Raw genomic sequence first — 18,846 nt, 5'->3', positions numbered from 1 at the left:
TTGTTTCGATTTAAACACATTACAAGTGATCTAAACAGAAAGAAAAGCTAGTGTACCCAAGTATAATGAAAATTGCAAATGAAGAGGCTGTTGATGATCATCAACCTTTCAAGCATGATTTTGATCTAAACGAATTACCCCCAGAAGCAACAAATGAAGAAGAGGTTAGTTCTTATATTTTATTTCACTAACTAACAATAATGATTCACATAACACTAAAAGAAGTCTCTCCTTAAAACATACCTTTTTTCTCCTTTAAAAAATTAAGCATTAATTATATTTTATCTACTTTTAGCATTATATTTACTTCACTTCTATTGTGTTAATATTCAATTTCTCAATCAGTATTTAAAATTTTTTCATGATTTTACAAGTTTGATATAAATGTAAACTAATTTTGCTCATATTTTTAACAATAAAGTAGAACTTTTTACAATTTTTATTTGACGAACTTATAGCGAATTTAGCTTTACTAGATGAACTGATAACAATCTTGAGTAAGGGAGCATATAATTCCCCCCTAAGCCTTTTAAAGCTTAGCTGCTAAGTAGTACAACTACTAAGATAATGTTCTATGATACTTAAAAACTTCTAATTTTGTTATTCGTGTCATTAAGGTTAAATAAAGCCATACTTTATACTTGAGAAAATTTTTCCTATGTAAAAATATGTTTTGTGCACGTTATTTTTAATTTTTGTTGTAATAATACTTAATACCAATTCTAAAATAGAGTTTCTTATTTTGTATATGCATAAGTATTAGTAACAACCAACAAATGAAATATTACTTATTCATTATCAAACTTATAAATATTTTTTTCGTTCTCAGATTTATTAAGACCTATGCATAGGAAAACCATAACGTATGACTATTACAGTTCAATACCAAATATCTAATTATTGTTAAGAAAAAAAAAATTACTAGTTAGATTAAAGTTTTAAGTTTGTGTTTGATGTCTTTTTATTAATGAAATCACAATCTAGTTGTATGATTGATTTTTTATTTTAGATTATTTATTTTTCAGAGGTACAATCAAAATCAAAACAAAAGGTTCAATTAGCTGTTGTCTATGCTCAAGAAAGATTTTAAATTACTCCTAGAAAGACTTTACTTAACGTTATTTATACTTGTTGCATGGTACCTTTAATGTCACCGAGAGTTCATAAACACATGTTTTCTAGACATTTGACCTGAGGTTGACATATTATAATTTAGCCATATTAGATGCCAATTTTATTAAACATAAGTTAAATAAAAGAGAATTATTTGGGAGGAAATTATGTATAAATTACTCTATATATAATATAATGTATATAGATGTAGATATCTTGTGTGTGTGTTTATGAAAAGTTTGGTCCATGTGTTTCGTGATAAAGAATTACTAGTTTCATGTACTCTTTAATTTAAGCATAAATTACAATTTAACAACTTATGATTTTATGGAATTGAAAATAATGACTTGATTTCCATTGAATAAAGGTGGGCTATATATACCTGTACAATCATAATTAGTGTTCAATTAAATATTCTAATTCTAATCAATAATCTAATTTGTAGGATTTGTTGTCAATCACCTAATTTGCAAGATTTGTTGTCAATCAAATTATTTACAGAAATTACAAAATTAAATAATTACTTAATTCATTTCACTAACAAACAACAGTGATTCACATAACACTAAGAGAAGTCTCTCCTTAAAGTATACCTTTTTTCTCCTTTAAAAAATTACGCTTTAATTATATTTTATCTATTTTGGGCATTATATTTAGTTCAATTCTATTGTGTTAATATTCAATTTTTCTATCAGTATTTAAAATTTTGTCATGATTTTACATGTTTGATATATATGTAAACTAATTTGGCTCGTATTTTTAACAATAAAGTAGAACTTTTCACAATTTTTATTGCACGAATTCATTCAATGAGTCATTAATTTAAAGAATGAAAAAGAATTCCTAATTTATGTTTCACCTAGTAAATCCCTTTACTAATTATTAAAAGTTGTATAATTAATAAGGTTGGTTTTAAACTTTTAGGTACAGGAGGTTGGTAATGAAGTGGTTGCTCAACCTATGGAAGAAGAATTGCATCCTATAGTACAAGAGGTTGGTAACGAAGTGGTTGCTCAACCTATTCTAGAATCGCATCCTATAGTAGCTAGAAAATGCAGAGTTGCTCTGTTGTTGGTAGATGCAATGTTGAATCTAGGCAACGTCGTTCCAGCGAATATTTTGACACTATAAGTCAATTTGTACCTTAAATCCCCAAATGTTTATCAAAATATTTTCATAATTTATAACATAATGTTTTAGTTAATTTTAATTTATATATGGAAGTATTACATTCACAAGACACTAAAAATAAAATGTCAATCTTTGACTAAGGTGGAAAATTTCAACCGCCATGGAATTTTACCCAAAAATGCATCCAAAGATACCAGAAAACGATTTAAAGACTCAAGAAAGGTTGGTCATGGTCAACAATAGTGTCATAAGGTAAGTCAAGACAAAGGGTTCAACAAGTTGTCGTCTATGCTCCAAAAAGATTTTAAATCACTTCAATAAAGACGTTATTTAGCTGTATTTGTACTTGTTGCATTGTACTTTTTATGTCGCTGAGAGTTCTTAAACATATGTTTTTGAGATGTATTTGACCTGAGGTTGACATATTATAATATAGTCGTATTAGATTCCATTTTTAATAAACATAAGTTGTATGAAAAAGAATGATTTAGGCAGAAATTATGTATAAATTACTCTATATATAATATAATATATAGATAGATATCTTGTGTGTATGTTTATGAAAAGCTTGGTCCATGTGTTTTGTGATAAATAATTACTAGCTTCAAGTACTTTTTAATTTAAGCACAAATTACAATTTAATAACTTATGATTTTATGGAATTGAAAATAATGACTTGATTTCGATTGATAAAGGTGGCTATATATACACGTACAATCATAATTATCGGTCAATCAAATATTCTAATTCTAAGCAGGAATCTAATTTGTGGAATTTGTTGTCAATCCTCAATTTATAGGATTTTTTGTCAATCAAATTATTTACAGTAATTTCAAAATTAAATAATTACTTTATTAATTCCTCTAATATGCCCCCTCAAGATGGAGCTCTTGTGAAGAGTATAATATTGGTCTTCAAAAGTTGAAAACAAGTGCGTGGAAGAGGATTAGTTAAGAATCTGTTAATTGATCTCCTGAAGACACATGAGCGACACTTTAGACTTGATCCCGAATAAAATGATAACCAATTGCAACATGTTTCATCGATGAATGAAAGGCAGGACTAGAACAAAGATGAGTTGCATCAATATCATCACAATAGATAACTGGAGCATCAAGAATATAAATGTCAAGCTCAGGTAGAAGAGAACAAATTTGATGTAACCCAACAATTGTAGCAACAACATAATGATATTCAGCTTTAGTGGAGGATCGTGCAACCGTGCATTATTTTTTAGAGGACCAGGATATTAGAGAAATTAATTTATTAATTATTTAATTGTGTAAATTAAATATACGAGTAAGGGTAGAAAGAGTAGTAGAACCAGTATGGATAATGTGAAGACCCAAGCCATCACCGATCATGACATTTTCAAATCCTACATAAGGAGAGTGAAGTGAAAAATTATTCAAGTCTACGGTGACATGGTACGACACTCCATTATCAAATAACCAAGAAGTAACAGGACATGTTGCCAATGGAGTCAATGATGATTAGATATTTTGAATGATGGTATGACTAGTGGAAGATGTAGAGATGTCTTCAGAAGCCACTGTGATTGAAAAAGAATGTGGAGAATAGAAGAAACGAAACAAGACTGTGGTAGCTCTGATATCATATGGAATTGAAAATAATTGTTTGACTTCCAATGAATAAAAGTGATGTATTTATATATATATGTATAATCATAATCAATGGCTAGTCAAATATTCTAATTCTAATAAATTACCTAATTTTTGGAATTTGTTTTAATAACCTAATTTATAGAATTGGCTGTCAATCAAATTATTTACATGAATTACACAATTAAATAATTACTAAATTAATTCCTCTTATAGGTTTTGGGTTGTCATGTTTAATATATGTGGTTTATCTTTGATTGTTTCAATGTTTTTGGTTTAAATATTAAGCAATGCTATGAGATAGCAAGTTTAAAGGATTTAAATCGTATCATTTTTATTACTTCTCAACTTTGATATGAATGGCCTTGAATTTTTATATTTTATTACATAATAGCTTTATCTATTATTTAGTTTGCCTAAACAGTATTGTAGTCATCAAGACTTCAACCACACAATAAAATTTAGAGTCCCAAATCTATACTTTTATTTTTATTTTAATAATTATTCTACTTTTAATTTATATTATCTCATTTTAAATTAATAATTCTATTTTTATTATAATAAAAAGAGATATATATTTCAAAATTCTTTGTATTATTCAAGATTGCTCAAATTGGCTCATGTAACATTTTTATGTTAATGTACAATCTATACTTCTAAATTTTGTTCAAATAGGCACTTATTACCAACATTGTGCCTAACACTATTAGACAAATACTCACGTGACAAAGAATGTGTTTACATGAGCTTCAGACTTTGAAAACATTGCTATCATGGAAGACATGTGTCCAACAAACTAGTAACCACTTACACCTTATTAACTATCAAACGAAAAAATATACTAAAGTAAAAAAAAATATCTAGGCCCTTTTTAATATTTGCATGGTATTATTTGAAATCTAAGTTATAACAAATAAGCTTAGCCTATTCTACTAAAAAAAAACATATCTTATTAAGGAGTGATATTACTAACTTGTTCTTTGGTTTTTAGTTTATTTAAAAAAGTGTCATTATGCCTCGTAGATTTTGGCTCTAAAAATCCTTTTCAAGAAAACCCTTTTATAACAAGTTGCAACATCTAGTTCATCCTCACAACGGCTCTTATTCGCAACTAAGAGTTACAAGAGTTGTCTTTCGTATTTTGGCTAAGATCTGGCATCATTTGAAACAATACAACAACTCTATTTCTGTTGGAAAAATCAAGTAGAGGAGAAAAAAATTTAAGTTGAGAAATAAAGAACACTCTATAAGAAATAGAGATTGATAATATGAAAATTGTTTACATTTTGTCACAACTAAAGTTATCTTTTTATACCCCTATAATAAGAAGTAGATAAAGACAAAAGAATTAGAAAATCTTAATTAATTGATTCTTTGCACTGATTTGAAATTAAATAAAATCCCACAAGATCTCTTAAAATGTGGATAGGATAACCTCAAAAAAAAAAAATTTAACTAGTAATTTGAATTAATCTTGAACATTGTCCCTTGATTTAAAATTGAATAGGCCAAGTTTGTAACACCCAACCAAAAAAAAAATTAGTTTTTTATTTTTATTTTATTTTTGTTATTTATTCATTTTTTTGTAAATATAATTATTTATTTATTTAATTTAATTTAATTTATTTTATTTTAATTTAATGAAAAAGGGATAAAAATTAGTTAAGGATTAAATTGAAAACAATTCCGAAAGGTTATAATTTATTCTCATTTTAATCGCGATCGGACGGTTTAGATTAAATCGTGATGGACGGCTAAGATTAAAAGGGGAAGGTTATAAATAACCTCACCCACACCCGACCCCAAACCCTAGCCGCCAGTACCCTCGCCGGAGAAGAAGAACATGTCACCGGAGGAGCCGGCCGCCGCCACCCGCCGCCACACCGGAGGGTTTTCTGACCACCAAATGAGGTAAATTTTCTCCCCTTGGCTCGTTTTTTGATGCTGAATCTACCTATGGCCAAATCGGAGCCAAATCACTGACAAATCGGTCGAAAAACACCGTTGAAGTCCAGTGGCGCTGCCGCGGCTTCCCTCGATTTTTCCCTCCGATGAGTCCCTTTCCGGTTCCCGTTCGATGCAATTTTTACACCACTGTGATCATCGTCCTTTTCTCTACAAGTTGACCGGAGCAAAACATCAAATCGCAACTCGCGCCAGAGAAGCCGTCGCATCCGAGAGCTCCGCCGCCGGTAAGTCTCAGTTTTTTGTGATTTTTTGGCCCACCGAGGGCCCTAGGGTTGTTTTATCACAGGAACAAATGCAAGTTTGGCCGAATTCGACCGAAAACAACCAACCCAAGGTGGATTGCCGCTGCAGGCGGCGATGCCGTTGTTGGAGTCCGATATTTGCCGAAAAGGGGCCCTGGGTCTTATTTGGGGTTTTTTGGGACACGTACAGGTACCGGTAGTGCGTTTCAGTTTCCTAGAAAAAATTCAGGGAATTTAGGGACAGCCGTAGGCGTATTGTAGAGCCGATTTCAGACCCCGAAACAAGTAAGGATCTCTCACCCTATTTCTTATCACGGTATTAAAGGTTAATAAATGATTAAACAATATTTTATGAATTCATAAATATGTATAATTAATTAAAATTGCTAATGGGGCCCGAACCTGATGTATTTGTCGGTTTGTTTCTGTTTGATGTATTTTATAGTCTAAATGCAGCATGGTATCTGATGTATTTATTTTATGATTTCGTATGCATGAATCATGGTTTCGTTTATTATGGTTTGAATTATTGGGAACCCGATGTTGTGTATTTTTGTTTGGTGTTCATTACCAGTTTACGTGTTTGTGTATAATTGGATAATTGAGACCAGGAAAAATGGAAAAAGGTATGTGAATACATAAATGGATAATGGCTATAGCCTTACTAGATATCTTGGGAGATGGTGGACGGACCGGGTCCATAGGGAACCCTACAGGGAACGTGGTCTCTCATATCGGACGCGGTATGGAGACTTTATGTGTTTTGGCGCCTATACCGGACGGGGTATTGGGACGGCCCGTTTCACCCTCGTACAGGACGGGGTATGGGGACGACTCTAGAATTAAGTTATTAATGTTAATAGTTCACGTGTAGCGGGGACCCCCTATGGATCCTCATGGATACTAATAAGCTGGTAAAAGAGAAAATTTGTTGTCTGATTATTGAAGTGCAAAAGTATAACAAAGTGTACATGATTTTATGATGGTTATAATGTTATTGTTTTCATATATTATTTTTACGAGTCTCACCGAGATAAGTGGACAGTAAAGGTTTTTATCATTAATAAATGAGTTTGTTATAAATTATGCTCCATTGGTCGTTTTTGTTTTCTACCAACCTTTACTTCTGTGGCAGTGAGATAGTGTGATGTCTTTACTGGGTTAGTGTAGCTCATTCCTTACTTAACCATTTCAGATCAGGAAGACGTGGTTCCCGAGCCCGTTCCGCAGGAAGACGACGAATTTCTTTTATAGTTCTATTTATAGTTTTTATTTCGAGTATTTCTTTTAATTAGCTTATTTTTTCATACATTGAATACGTTTATGGTTATTGTAACGTCCCCGGAATTCTTAAATGAAATATGTGTATTAAAAAGGTCAAATGCGGAAGCATAATAAAATTTTTGATTAAACATCCCTTACACTAAAACCAAAAACGTGCTCAAAGTATAAAAGAACAAACTAACTAAAAGAGAAACTCGAAAATAAAAGCTATAAATATAACTACGGAGTCTTCAGGCGTCCCCTTCGCCGTCTTCCTGCGGAACGGGCTCGGGAACAATGTCTTCCTGATCTGAAATAATTAAATAAGGAATGAGCTACACCAGCCCAGTAAAGACATCACACTATCTCACCGTCACAGAGGTAAAGGTGGGTAGAAAACACAAAAAGACCAATAGAGCATAATTTATAACAAATTCTTTTATCAATAATAAAATCCTTTACTATCCACTTACCTCGGTGAAATTCATAAAACAATATATGAAAGCAATAACATTATCATCATCATGAAATCATATGAACTGTATAACATAATACTTATCACACCTTTTGCAATTCAATCATTACACAACATATTTTTCCTCATTTACCAGCCTACTAGTATCCATGGGGATCCATAGGGGTCCCGCTACCCGTGAACCCTTAACACTTATAATCAGATTCCAAGGTCGTCTCCATATCCCGTTCGGTATGGGTGCCAAAACTATAAACCTCAATACCCCGTTCGGTATGAGGGTGAAACGGGCCGTCCCCATACCCCGTTCGGTATGAGAGACCACAATCCCGGTAGGGTTCCCTACGGACCCGGTCTGTCCACCATCTCCCAGGATATCTAGTCAGGCTGACCACATTATATAATTATCCATTTACATAACCTTTCATTCCCATTTTCCTCAGTCAGCATCATCAATTCACACACAAACAAGCAAACCAGTAATTTATGCCAAACAAGACAACATACAACATCGGGTTCTCAGTCATTCAACCCATAATCAATAAAACAGTAATATATGCACACGAAACTATAAAATGAAAACATCAGACCTCATACTGCATTTAAAACTGTAAAATAGAACAAACAGTAATTGACCGACAAATACACTAGACTCGGGCTCCATTAGCAACCTTAAATAATTTCACACAGCTATTGATTCATGAAATACCTTTTTATCATTTATCGCACTTTAATACCGTGATAGGAAATAGGGTTTTTGTGGTCAGGTGTGGGGGTTTTATTTATACCCTTTTGCCTTTTGATCACAGCCGTCCATTTTGATTAAATCTGGGCCGTCCGTGCGCGCAGGGACGCATCTGGGCCGTCCGATCGCGCGCACGCGGATCGCCCACGTGGCCCGTTCCCTGGTCGACGTGGTCTTGCCACGCGGCAGGTCCTGGTTGGCCAGGGCTGCTGACTGGGCCGCTGACGTGGCTGCTGACGTGGCGCTGACCGGGCGTAATTTTTCTAAATTGCGTTTTGACCCACGGTTTTCGATTTTCTTTTCAAAAATACCCCCAAAATCCTAATTTTCACCCCTTTTTTCCCAAAATCAATTTCAATTAAATCCAAATAATATTTTTATCCAATTTTATAATTATTGTTATTGTTATTTTTATTAAATTAAATTAAATTAAACTAAATAATCAATTAAAATTTAAAAATTATAAAATAAACTAAATAAAATAAATTTAAAAAAATTAATAATAATAATAATAAAATTTTAAAATTATTGGGCGTTACAACTCTCCCCCGTTAAAGAAATTTGGTCCCCCAAATTTGCCTCTTACTCTTGGTCGAACAAATGGGGATACTGGGCTCTAAATTCTGATTCCAGTTCCCAAGTAGCCTCCCTGGGCGTGTGGTTCTGCCACACGACCTTTACAAATGATATTTCCCAGTTGCGGAGTATTCTGCTCTCTCGGTCCGTGATACCGACCGGTACTTCTTCATAAAACAAGTCCTCTTGGAGTAGAAGCGGTTCATGAGCCAAGACATGAGAAGGGTCCGGATTGTACTTACGTAGCATAGATACGTGGAACACGTTGTGAACTTGGGAGAGCTCTGGAGGCAATGCTAGTCTGTAGGTAGCGGTACCAATCTTGTCTAAGATTTCAAAGGGTCCAATATATCGGGGGTTTAATTTTCCCCTCCTGCCGAACCTACTAATTCCCTTGAAAGGAGTGACCTTAAGAAACACACGGTCACCTTTCTCAAACGCTAGGTCTCTCCTCCGGGTATCTGCATAACTCTTCTGCCTACTCTGAGCTGTCTGAATGTTCTTCTTGATTTTAACTATCTTGGACGTGGTCTCCTCTACCAACTCTGGGCCGAACAATCTTCTATCGCCCACTTCCTCCCAACAAATCGGTGACCTGCACGGGCGCCCATATAGCGCCTCATATAGAGCCATGCCGATACTTGCTTGGTAGCTGTTGTTGTAGGCAAACTCTATCAGGGGTAGATGGTCGTCCCAATGGCCCCCGGAGTCAAGGATACAAGCTCGGAGCATATCCTCAAGCATACGAATTGTCCTCTCTGATTGTCCATCAGTCTGGGGGTGGAAGGCAGTACTAAGAGACAACTTTATTCCCATAGCTTGCTGGAAGCTGCCCCAAAACCGAGAGGTGAACCTGGGATCCCTGTCGGACACTACTGTTACCGGACCCCATGCAATCTGACTATCTCCCGGATATACATCCTTGCCAACTTGTCCAATGAATCGGTCATCCTGATGGCTAGGAAGTGGGAAGACTTGGTAAGTCGGTTAATGATTACCCATATGGCATCGTGTCCTGAACGCGCCTTGGGTAGCCCCGATACGAAGTCCATGGTGATATGTTCCCACTTCCATTCCGGGATCGGTAAAGGCTGAAGTAACCCACCGGGGCGCTGATGCTCTGCCTTGACCTGCTGACATACCAAACATTTAGATACAAAGTCGGCTATGTCTTTCTTCATCCCATTCCACCAAAACCGGGGTCGCATGCTTTGGTACATTTTGGTGCTTCCTGGATGCATGGCAAACTTCGAGCCATGGGACTCTGTCATGATGTCCCTTTTTAATTCACTGTCATCTGGGACACACACCCTGTCTTGGAAACGGAGTAGTCCATCGGCAGATATTCAGAATTCTGAGCTCCCTCCCTGTTCTGCATCCTTCTTGCGGGTTACCAGGGCGGGGTCAACTGTTTGGGCTTCCCTTATCCTCTGAATTAACTCGGGCTGGACTATCAGGCGGCCCAAACATGTGACTCTCTTCAGATCATGAAGTCGAACCTGTTGTGTGGCCCCAATTGGTCTGCATTCTGAAACCATCAAATGGGCTAAGATACCTGCACTTTTCCTGCTGAGGGCATCTGCTACCACGTTGCCCTTACCCGGATGGTATAAGATGTCACAATCATAGTCCTTAAGTAGTTTCATCCACCTTCTCTGATGCATGTTGAGATCCTTCTGAGTGAATATGTGTTTCAAACTCTTGTGATCGGTATAGATCTGAAAGGTCTCTCCGTACAAATAATGGCACCAGGTTTTCAAGGCATGAATTATTGCGGCAGGTTCCAAGTCATGGGTGGGATAGTTCTTCTCATGATTCTTTAACTGTCTGGACCCGTATGCTATAACCTTTCCATGCTGCATCAGGACACAACCCAGGCCCAGATAGGAGGCATCACTATAAACTGTATATCCTCCCGATCCACTCGGTAAGGCTAGCACGGGTGCAGTGGTCAGCCGCTTCTTTAATTCTGAGAAACTTCTTTCGCAGTCTTCATTCCACTCGAACTTGGCATTCTTCTTTGTGAGTCGGGTTAGAAGAGCTGCTAGACTGGAGAATCCTTCAACGAACTTACGGTAATAACCTGCCATTCCCAGGAAGCTACGAATTTCCTTAACTAATGTCAGTTTCTCCCAATTAAGTACCGCTTCAACCTTTTCAGGATTCACTAATACCCCTTCCTTCGATATGATGTGTCCTAGGAAGGCAGTCTGCTCAAGCCAGAATCCACACTTACTCAGCTTCGCATATAGCCTCTTGTTTCTAAGGACCTGCAAAACTTGGGCCAGATGGTGAGCATGCTCTTCTCTGCTTTTTGAGTAGACTAAGATATCATCGATGAACACGATGACAAACTGATCCAAGAACTCTCTGAAAACTCTGTTCATCAGATCCATAAAGATTGTCGGGGTATTGGTTAGCCCGAATGGCATGACCAGGAACTCATAGTGTCCGTACCTGGTTCGGAAGGCTGTCTTAGGGATGTCTTCTGTTCTTATCTTTACCTGATGGTAACCTGATTGTAGATCTATTTTAGAAAAGATCTGTGCACCCTGTAACTGATCGAAAAGGTCATCAATCCGGGGAAGAGGATATTTGTTCTTAATTGTTACCTTGTTTATCCCTCTGTAATCAATGCACAGTCTCAATGTTCCATCTCCCTTCCTTGCAAAAGTAACTCCGGCACCCCAAGGGGAAACGCTGTGTCTAATGAAACCACTGTCTTGTAACTCAGTGATCTGTTTCCTTAGTTCTTCCATCTCAATGCAGCTCATTCGGTAAGGAGCAACTGAGATGGGCTGGGTACCTGGCTGTAAGTCTATGGTGAACTCGACCTCTCTGTCCACCGGTAGACCGGGTAGTTCATCCAAAAATACATCTGGAAAGTCTCGGACTACTGGAATCTCTTGGATACAAACTTCCTTCTTGGGCTTACCTAATTAGAGAAAATACAAGATTAAGGCACTGGGAATTAAGAAAACTTGCCATCAGGGAAAATCAGTATTGAATGATTTTATTAACTTGTAAATGGCTCCTCGTTGGGAGGATTAAATACAACCTTTTTGTTAAAGCAGTCTATGGTGGCGTGATACGCCGCTAGCCAATCCATTCCTAGGATTACATCAAAATCCCCCGTGTCTAACCCTATCAGGTCTACCCTCAGTTTCCTATCTGCTATCTCCACGGCACATGCCCTGTAGATAACCTCTCCTAGCAATGTCTGCCCCCCAGTGGTAGATACAATCAACAATGAATCAAGTCTATCAGGTGATATACAAATTTTGGAAGTAAGAACATGTGAAACAAAAGAATGTGATGCACCAGTGTCAAACAAAACATGAGCAATGTGGCAAGATATAGTATACATACCATGTACCACGTCCGGATCTGCGTCGGCATCCTTCTGGGTAAGGTTGTAAACTCTGCCCTGTATTGGAGGCCTTCTTTGATTCTGGTTCCTTGGGCATTCCCTTGCATAGTGTTGGGCACTGCCGCATATACGACAGGTGTTGCTGAGGCGGTAGCAGGGTCGGTCTCCGTGATCCCTGCCGCAGTGCTGGCAGATCTTCCCACGTGCTGCCCCAGTAGCCTGAGGAGGGGCCTGGATGGCGGGTCTGGGCCTCTTACTAGGTTGGACAGGCGTGGTAGGTGCTGGCCTGCGGAGTGGGGCTGAGGGTCGGGAACTCCCCGCTAGCTGAGGGTGGGTGTCGAAGCTCCTTTCTATGATCTGCGCCTTTGCTAGGACTGCTGAATATGTCTCGAGCTCCATTACCAGTAAGTGCTGTCTGATCTCCGAGCGGAGAGCCCACTGGAATTTCCTCGCCTTTCGGCCCTCATCCATCAATGTCTCAGGGGCATATTGGCCCAGCTCCAGGAACTTACGGGCATACTCTGACACTGTCATGTTTCCCTGGACCAATTGAGCAAACTCCATTTCCTTCAGGTATTGGATGTGTTTAGGGAGATACTCCGCGTGGAAGGTCGCTAAGAACTACTCCCAAGTAGCTGGTGTAGGCAGGGTGGTCCGCTTGAGCTCCCACCAGTGTACTGCTTCCCTTACCAGCATGTAGGAAGCAATGGCAGCCCTCTGCTCAGGAACTACTCCCAAGGTCTCGAAAGCTCTCTCAATCTCTGCCAGCCAGTATTGGGCCTCTTCAAAAGAGGATCCCCCTGCAAAAGTAGAAGGGTTCAGTCTTCTGTACCTCTCTATGAAGCCGGGGTCGATCAAGGAAGGAGTGGGATCCCGGGGTAGAGGGACTGGGGCCGGCTGAGGGTGAACTGGGGGGGCCATGTGGTGGCACTTGCTGATGTGGTGGGGGTACTGGAATGTGTTGTGGCGGTGCCTGGTGGTACTGTGGCTGTGGTACCGGATCGTACCGCGGCTGTGGTGTCGGGTGGTACTGTGGAGGAGCAGGCTCCTGCCGGGGTGGCTCGGGATCAACCTGCTGTAGCGAGGGCTCAACCTGCGATAGTGGAGGAGGTCCGGGTAACTCCCTTCTCTCCTCTTACCTTTGCTGGGCAGCTACGAGAGCTTTCACCATCTCAAATGGTCTGTCTAAATCCTCCCAAAGCGAATTATCTTGGGCCGCTCAGTTTAGTGGGGGCCTTCCTCTCCTCATTTCTGTGTACCTGCATTCACAAGGAATGGTTGAGTAACGATCTATCGGTGAGTATTTCTCTAAGGCACTATTGTGTAAGGGATGGGTCAGAGGAAACGCGACTCTGATACCAACTGTAACGGCCCCAGAATTCTTAAATGAAATATGTGTATTAAAAAGGTCAAATGCGGAAGCATAATAAAAATTTTGATTAAACATCCCTTACACTAAAACCAAAAACGTGCTCAAAGTATAAAAGAACAAACTAACTAAAAGAGAAACTCGAAAATAAAAGCTATAAATATAACTACGGAGTCTTCAGGCGTCCCCTTCGTCGTCTTCCTGCGGAACGGGCTCGGGAACAATGTCTTCCTGATCTGAAATGATTAAATAAGGAATGAGCTACACCAGCCCAGTAAAGACATCACACTATCTCACTGTCACAGAGGTAAAAGTGGGTAGAAAACACAAAAAGACCAATGGAGCATAATTTACAACAAATTCTTTTATCAATAATAAAATCCTTTACTATTCACTTACCTCAATGAAATTCATAAAACAATATACGAGAGCAATAACATTATCATCATCATGAAATCATGTTGGCCACACTTGCATCGGTCCCGGTGATAAAACAACCCTAGGGCCCTCGGGGGGCCAAAAAAATACGAAAAAACGGAAGCTTACCGGCGGCGGTGCTCTCTTGTGCGGCGGCTCTCCGGCGAGGTTCGTGTTTTGGTGATTTGGCTCTGATCAACCTGTAGAGAAAAGAATGGTAATCATGGTGATATAAAAATTGTATCAAACGGAGGCCGAGAAGGGCCTCATCGAAGGCAAAAACTGAGGAGGGGCGCGGCGGCGCCGATGGGTTTCGGCCGTGTTTTTCGGCCGTTTGGCCGGGATTTTAGCTCCAATTTGGCCACAGGACAACTCAACATTGGAAAACGAGCCGGGGGTATGAAATTTACTTCGATCGGCGGTCGAAAAACTCCCTGGTGCTGCGGCGGCTGGCGGCGGCTGGCTCCTCCGGCGTCTGGTTCGTCTTCTGCGGCGAGGGCAGGCGGCTAGGGATTTTGTGGTCAGGTGTGGGGGTTTTATTTATACCCTTTTGCCTTTTGATCACTGTCGTCCATTTTGATTAAATCTGGGCCGTCCGTGCACACACTTGATCTGGGCCGTCCGATCGCGCGCACGCGGATCGCCCACGTGGTCCGTTCCTGGGTCGACGTGGTCTTGCCACGCGGCGGGTCCTGGATGGCCAGGGCTGCTGACTGGGCCGCTGACGTGGCTGCTGACGTGGCGCTGGATGGGCGCAATTTTTTTAAATTACGTTTTGACCCCCCGGTTTCCAATTTTCTTTTCAAAAATACTCCCAAAATCCTAATTTTCACCCCTTTTTCCCAAAATCAATTTCAATTAAATCCAAATAATATTTTTACCCAATTTTATAATTATTGTTATTTTTATTTTTATTAAATTAAATTAAATTAAACTAAATAATCAATTAAAATTTAAAAATTATAAAATAAACTAAATAAAATAAATTTTAAAAAATTAATAATAATAATAATAAAATTTTAAAATTATTGGGCGTTACAGTTATTATGTAAAGGATGTTAATCAAAATTTTTATTTCACTTTCGCATTTAAAATTTTTGATACATACATCTTCATTTAAATTTCCGGGGCCGTTATAGTTAGTATCAGAGCCGCGTTCCTCAGACTCATCCCTTACACAATAATGCTTAGAGAAATACCCACCGATAAATCATTACTCAACTCTTCATTGTGAAATGCAAGTGCAAAGAAATGAGGAGAGGAAGACCCCCACTAAATTGAGCAGCCCGGGATGATTCGCTTCGGGAAGATGTGTATAACATATTTGAAATGCTGGAAAGGATCATGGCCGCCCAGCAAGGTCGAGAGGAGAGAAGGGAGTTACCTGAACCTCCCCCACTACCACGGGTTAAGCCATCGCTACAGCAAGCGGATCCCGAGCCACCCCAGCACGAGCTTGCTCCACCACAGTACCACCTGACACCACCGCCGCAGTATGAACCGGTGCCCCAGCCACTGTACTGCCCGGCACCGCCACAGTACAATCCAGTGCCCCCACCATTTCAGCAGGTGCCACCACAGGGCCCCCCAGTCTATCCCAGCCGGGCCCAGTCCCTCTTCCACGGGACTCAGCTCCTTCCTTGATCGACCCAGGCTACATAGAGAGGTACAGGAGGCTGAATCCTTCCACTTTTGCAGGGGGATCCTCTTTCGAAGATGCCCAGTACTGGTTGGCGGAGACTGAGAGAGCCTTCAAGACCTTGGGAGTGGTTCCTGAGCAGAGAGCTGCCCTTGCTTCCTACATGCTGGAAGGGGAAGCAGGTCGTCGGTGGGAGCTCAAGCAGGCCACCCTGCCTACACTAGCCACTTGGGAGCAGTTCTTAGCGGCCTTCCATGCGGAGTATCTCCCTAAGCACATCCGACACCTGAAGGAGATGGAGTTTGTTCAGCTGGTCCAGGGAAACATGATGGTATCAGAATATACTCGTAAGTTCCTAGAGTTGGGCCGATACTCCCCAGAGACATTGATGGATGAGGGTAGGAAGGCCAGGAGATTCCAGTGCGGCCTCTGCCCAGAGATCAAGCAACACATATTGGTACTGGAGCTCAAGACATACTCAGCCATTCTAGCAAAGGCACAGATTGTGGAGAGGAGTTTCAACACTCGTCCTCAGTCAGCAGGGAGTCACTGACCCTCGGCTCCACCCTGCAGACCAGCACCTACTGCGCTGGTCCAACCAAATAAGAGGCCCAGACCAGTGATCCGGGCACCTCCTCAAGCTCCAAGGGCAGCACGTGGAAAGATCTACCAGCACTGTGGCAGGGATCACGGGGACTGACCATGCTACTGCCTCAATAATACCTCTCACATATGTGGTAGGGCCCAGCACTATGCGAGAGAGTGCCCGAGGAACCAGAACTAAGGAAGACCTCCTTTGCAGGGCAGGGTTTACAACCCTACCCAGCAGGATGCCAATGCCGACCCGGACGTGGTACAAGGTATGTACACTATCTGTGACCATATTGCTCATGTTTTATTTGACATTGGTGCATCGCATTCATTTGTTTCACATATTTTTGCTTCCAAACTTAATGTATCACCTGATAAACTTGATTCATTATTGTTTGTGTCTACTTCTAGGGGTGAAACACTATTAGGGGAAGTTATCTACAGGGCTTGTGCCGTAGAGATAGCAAATAGGAAACTGAGTGTAGACTTGATAGGGTTAGACACAGGGGATTTTGATGTAATATTAGGAATGGATTGGTTAGCGGCGCATCACGCCACCATATATTGCTTTAACAAGAAGGTTGTATTTAATCCTCCCAATGAGGAGCCATTTACAAATTAATAAAATCATTTAGTACTTATTCCTTGATGGTAAGTTTTTTTAATTTTTTAGTACCTTAATCTTGCTATTTTCTCTAACTAGGCAAGCCCAAGAAGGAAATTTGTATCCAAGAGATTCTTGTAGTCCGAGACTTTTCATATGTGTTTTCGGACGAACTACCCGGACTGCCAGTGAACAGGGAAGTTGAGTTCACTATAGACTTACAGCCAAGCACCCAGCCCATTTCAGTTGCTCCTTACTGCATGAGCCGCATTGAGATGGAAGAGCTGAGAAAATAAATCACTGAATTATAAGACAGTGGTTTTATTAGACACAGTGTGTCCCCTTGGGGTGCCGGAGTCACTTTTGTAAGGAAGAGAGATGGAACGTTGAGACTGTGTATTGATTACAGAGGATTGAACAAGGTTATGATCAAGAACAAATATCTCCTTTCCAGAATTGATGACCTCTTCGATCAGCTGCAGGGTGCACAGGTCTTCTCTAAAATAGACCTGCGATCAGGTTACCATCAGGTGAAGATAAGAACAGAAGACATCCCCAAGATGGCCTTTCGAACCAGGCACAGACACTATGAGTTCCTGGTCATGCCATTTGGGCTAACCAATGCCCCGATAATCTTTATGGATCTGATGAGCAGAGTCTTCAGAGAGTTCTTGGATCAATTTGTTATCGTGTTCATCGATGACATCTTAGTCTACTCAAAAAGCAGAGAAGAACATGCTCACCATCTTGCCCAAGTTGAGTAAGTGTGGATTCTGGCTTGAACATAACGCCTTCCTAGGACACATCATATCGAAGGAAGGAATATCAGTGAATCCCGAAAAGGTTGAAGCGGTACTTGGCTGGGAGAAGTTGACATCAGTTAAGGAAATCCAGAGTTTCCTAGGGATGGCAGGTTATTACCGCAGGTTTGTTGAAGGATTCTCCAGCCTAGCAGCTCCTCTAACCCGACTCACAAAGAAGAATGCCAAATTTGAGTGGAATGAGGACTGCGAAAGAAGTTTTTCAGAATTAAAGAAGTGGTTGACTACCGCACCCGTACTGGCTTTACCAAGTTGATCGGGGGGATATACAGTTTATAGTGATGCCTCCTATCTAGGCCTGGGTTGTGTCCTGATGTAGCATGGAAAGGTCATAGCATATGGGTCCAGGAAGTTAAAGAATCATGAGAAGAATTATCCCACCCATGACTTGGAGCTTGCCGCAATCATACACGCCTTGAAAACCTAGCGCCACTATTTATACGGAGAGACCTTTCAGATCTATACCGATCATAAGAGTTTGAAATACATATTCACTCAGAAGGATCTCAACATGCGTCAGAGAAGGTGGATGGAACTCCTTAAAGACTATGATTGTGATATCTTATACCATCCGGGTAAGGGCAATGTGGTAGAAGATGCTCTCAGCAGGAAAAGTGCAGGTATCTTAGCCCATTTGATGGTTTCAGAATGCAAGCAAATTAGGGCCACACAACAGGTTCGACTTCAGGACTTGAGGAGAGTCACATGTTTGGGCCACCTGATAGTCCAGCCCGAGTTAATCTAGAGAATAAGGGAAGCCCAGTCAATCGACCCTGCCCTGGTAGCCCGCAATAAGGATGCAGAACAGGGAGTGAGCTCAGAATTTCGAATCTCTGCCGATGGTTACTCCGTTTCCAAGACAGGGTGTGTGTCCCAGATGACAGTGAGTTAAAGAGAGACATC

Source organism: Carica papaya, chromosome 5 (assembly GCF_054855325.1).
Source record: "Carica papaya isolate Zhongbai chromosome 5, ASM5485532v1, whole genome shotgun sequence".
NCBI classification, from domain to species: domain Eukaryota; kingdom Viridiplantae; phylum Streptophyta; class Magnoliopsida; order Brassicales; family Caricaceae; genus Carica; species Carica papaya.
The sequence above is the reverse complement of the archived record's forward strand: the minus strand, read 5'-3'. Positions refer to the sequence as shown.